Below are 5000 nucleotides of genomic sequence, written 5' to 3'. Positions count from 1 at the left end.
CCCTACTACGGCTGTAGCATAGGGGGACCGCCAGAAGCGCTGGACCCTTCAGCGCTTCGCTCATATCCCCTACTACGGCTGTAGCATAGGGGGACCGCCAGAAGCGCTGGACCCTTCAGCGCTTCGCTCATATCCCCTACTACGGCTGTAGCATAGGGGGACCGCCAGAAGCGCTGGACCCTTCAGCGCTTCGCTCATATCCCCTACTACGGCTGTAGCATAGGGGAACCGCCAGAAGCGCTGGACCCTTCAGCGCTTCGCTCATATCCCCTACTACGGCTGTAGCATAGGGGAACCGCCAGAAGCGCTGGACCCTTCAGCGCTTCGCTCATATCCCCTACTACGGCTGTAGCATAGGGGAACCGCCAGAAGCGCTGGACCCTTCAGCGCTTCGCTCATATCCCCTACTACGGCTGTAGCATAGGGGAACCGCCAGAAGCGCTGGACCCTTCAGCGCTTCGCTCATATCCCCTACTACGGCTGTAGCATAGGGGGACCGCCAGAAGCGCTGGACCCTTCAGCGCTTCGCTCATATCCCCTACTACGGCTGTAGCATAGGGGGACCGCCAGAAGCGCTGGACCCTTCAGCGCTTCGCTCATATCCCCTACTACGGCTGTAGCATAGGGGAACCGCCAGAAGCGCTGGACCCTTCAGCGCTTCGTCCCTACTACGGCTGTAACATAGGGGAACCGCCAGAAGCGCTGGACCCTTCAGCGCTTCGCTCCTATCCCCTACTACGGCTGTAGCATAGGGGAACCGCCAGAAGCGCTGGACCCTTCAGCGCTTCGCTCCTATCCCCTAGTATACACTGGGTAGTCTGTTCCTATCATTGTGCGGAAGGTGGCTTGGTTACCCCCTACCAAAATGGGTCACAGCCGTAATAGGCGAAGTACAGAAGCGCTGGAACCTTCAGCGCTTCGCCCCTATCACGGCTTTAAAACCCGAGCGAAAAACTCTATGTCCTTAAACGAAATACCCGTTTTGCGCGGTCCATATCTCCGCGAAAACACAACGCACAGCCGGGAACCTCATATCTAATTGTAGTCCAAGTCCCCCTCTACAAACACATCCGAGTGGATCCTGGATGCGACCTCCACAGCCGAGGCACGAGTCGGTCAAAGTAGGTCGCAGGGACCATATTACGCGCGCCATATCTACCCGGAAATAGAACGCACAGCGGGGATACTCATGCCCAGTTGTCGAGCTGGAAGTCCTCTAACCACCCATATAAGATGAATAATAAACGGATACACACAGCCGATGTAGCGCGTGTTTGAAAACCGCCGATCGATCTTCATACTCTGACAAAATCACAGCGAAAAATCCTTAAACCAAATACCCGTTTTGCGCGGTCCATATCTCCGCGAAAACACAACGCACAGCCGGGAACCTCATATCTAATTGTAGTCCAAGTCCACTTCTACAAACCTATCCGAGTGGATCCTGGATGCGAGGTCCACAGCCGAGGCACCACGCGGTCAAAGTAGGTCGCAGGGGCCCTATTACGCGCGCCATATCTACCCGGAAATGGAACGCACAGCGGGGATTCTTATTTTGAATACACGGTCGCGACGTCCTCTAACTACCCATATAAGCAGAATAATAAACGGGTATCCACAGCCGAGGCAGCACGTATTTGAAAACCGCCGACCGATCTTCATACTCTGACAAAATCACAGCGATAGCGCCAATACTCTGTTTCCTTAAACCAAATCGCCGTCTTGCGCGGTCCATATCCCCGCGAATACACAACGCACAGCCGGGACACCTATGCCGACGTGTAGCCACCGTCAACCTCTAAAGACATGTGGAGGGTGATCCACAATCGGACACTCACAGCCGAGGCACGACGCGGTCAAAGTAGGTCGCAGGGACCATATTACGCGCGCCATATCTACCCGGAAATAGAACGCACAGCGGGGATACTCATGCCCAGTTGTCAAGCTGGAAGTCCTCTAACCACCCATCTAGACACTCCTATAAGCGGATACACACAGCCGATACAGCGCGTATTTGAAAACCGCCGACCGATCTTCATACTCTGACAAAATCACAGCGAAAGACTTAAACGAAATACCCGTTTTGCGAGGTCCATATCCCCGCGAATACACAACGCACAGCCGGGACACTTATACCCGATCGTAGACCACATCCACCTCTACAAACCTATCCGAGTGGATCATGGATGCGACCTCCACAGCCGAGGCACGGTGTAGTCAAAGTAGGTCGCAGGGACCACATTACGCGCGCCATATCTACCCGGAAATAGAACGCACAGCGGGGATTCTTATACTGAATACACGGCCCCGACGTCCTCTAACCAACTATGTAAACTGAATAATAAACGGATAACCACAGCCGAGGCAGCGCGTGTTTGAAAACAGCCGACCGATCTTCATACTCTGACAAAATCACAGCGAAAGACTTAAACGAAATCGTCGTTTTGCGAGGTGCATATCTCCGCGAATACACAACGCACAGCCGGGACACTTATACCCAGTTGTAGTCCACGTCCCCCTCTACAAAACTATCGGAGTGGATCCTGGATGCGAGGTCCACAGCCGAGGCACGGTGTAGTCAAATTAGGTCGCAGGGACCATATTACGCGCGCCATATCTACCCGGAAATAGAACGCACAGCGGGGATTCTTATACTGAATACACGGCCCCGACGTCCTCTAACCAACTATGTAAGCTGAATAATAAACGGATAACCACAGCCGAGGCAGCGCGTGTTTGAAAACAGCCGACCGATCTTCATACTCTGACAAAATCACAGCGAAAGACTTAAACGAAATCGTCGTTTTGCGAGGTGCATATCTCCGCGAATACACAACGCACAGCCGGGACACTTATACCCAGTTGTAGTCCACGTCCCCCTCTACAAAACTATCGGAGTGGATCCTGGATGCGAGGTCCACAGCCGAGGCACGGTGTAGTCAAATTAGGTCGCAGGGACCATATTACGCGCGCCATATCTACCCGGAAATAGAACGCACAGCGGGGATTCTTATACTGAATACACGGCCCCGACGTCCTCTAACCAACTATGTAAGCTGAATAATAAACGGATAACCACAGCCGAGGCAGCGCGTGTTTGAAAACAGCCGACCGATCTTCATACTCTGACAAAATCACAGCGAAAGACTTAAACGAAATACCCGTTTTGCGAGGTCCATATCCCCGCGAATACACAACGCACAGCCGGGACACTTATATCTAACTGTAGTCCAAGTCCCCCTCTACAAATCTATCCGAGTGGATCATGGATGCGAGGTCCACAACCGAGGCACGATGTAGTCAAAGTAGGTCGCAGGGGCCATATTGCGCGGTCCATATTTACCCGGAAATGGAACGCACAGCGGGGATTCTTATACCGAATCCACGGTCCCGACGTCCTCTAACCACCCATATAAGCAGAATAATAAACGGATACCCACAGCCGAGGCAGCACGTATTTGAAAAGCGCCGGCCGATCTTCATACTCTGACAAAAAGCGCCGGGCGATCTTCATACTCTGACAAAATCACAGCCGTTTTTATATCGTTTTGCGAGATGGATATCTCCGCGAATACACAACGCACAGCCGGGATACTCATACCTAATTGTATAATACGTCTACCTCTACAAACCTATCCGAGTGGATCCTGGATGCGAGATCCAGAACCAGGATCCATATCGCGCGGGTAAACGGCGGGAGTAACGAGGACTCTCTTAAGGTAGGGGACGTTACTGGGCTGCGCTGCGAAAGACGAGCGCCAAAACTCTGTTTCCTTAAACGGAAGCGCCGTTTTGCGAGGTGGATATCTCCGCGAAAACACCACGCACAGCCGGGACACTTATACCCAATCGTAGACCACGTCCACCTCTACAAACCTATCCGAGTGGATCCTGGATCCGAGACCCACAGCCGAGGCACCACGCGGTCAAAGTAGGTCGCAGTTGCCGTTTTGCGCGCTCCATCTCTCCGCCAAAACACCACGCACAGCCGGGACACTTATACCCTATTGTAGACCCCGACCTCCTCTAACCACCCATACATGCAGAACAATAAACGGATACCCACAGCCGATGCAGCAAGTAGTTCAAAAGCGCCGGCCGATCTTCGTACTCTGACAAAATCACAGCGAAAGACGAGCGCCAATACTCTGTCTCCTTAAACCAAATCGCCGGTTTGCGCGGTGCATATCCCCGCGAATACACAACGCACAGACTCGGCCCCTACGCCGAATAGTAGACCACGTCCACTTCTAAAGACCTGTGGAGTTTGAGCCACAATCGGACACTCACAGCCGATGCACGACTCGGTCAAAATAGGTCGCAGTAGCCACATTGCGCGGTTCATATCTCCGCCAAAACACAACGCACAGCCGGGATACTTATGCCGAATTGTAGACCCCGACGTCCTCTAACCACCCATCTAGACACTCCTATAAACGGATACCCACAGCCGATGCAGCGCGTAGTTCAAAAGCGTCGGCCGATCTTCGTACTCTGACAAAATCACAGCCAAAGACGACCGACAATATCGCCGGTCTGCGAGGTCCATATCTCCGCGAATACACAACGCACAGCCGGGACACTTATACCCGATCGTAGACCACATCCACCTCTACAAACCTATCCGAGTGGATCCTGGATCCGAGACCCACAGCCGGGGCACGATGTACGCAAAGCCGGTCACAGTAGCCGAGCGCCAATACTCTGTTTCCTTGAACAAAATCGCCGGTTTGCGAGGTGCATAGCTCCGCGAATACACAACGCACAGCCGGGACACTTATACCCAATTGTAGACCACATCAACCTCTACAAAAACTATCCGAGTGGATCCTGGATGCGAGACCCACAGCCGAGGCACGATGTGGTCAGAATAGGTCGCAGGGGCCACATTGCGCGGTCCATAAACCCGGAAATGGAACGCACAGCGGGGATAATAATACCGAAATGTCGACCCAGACGTACTCTCACAACCCATAAGGCAGACCAATAAACTGACACCG

The sequence above is a fragment of the Anarhichas minor genome, unplaced genomic scaffold (assembly GCF_050575085.1).
Source record: "Anarhichas minor isolate MPS153535 unplaced genomic scaffold, ASM5057508v1 ptg000320l, whole genome shotgun sequence".
Classification (NCBI taxonomy): Eukaryota; Metazoa; Chordata; class Actinopteri; order Perciformes; family Anarhichadidae; genus Anarhichas; species Anarhichas minor.
Note: the sequence above shows the minus strand (reverse complement) of the source record.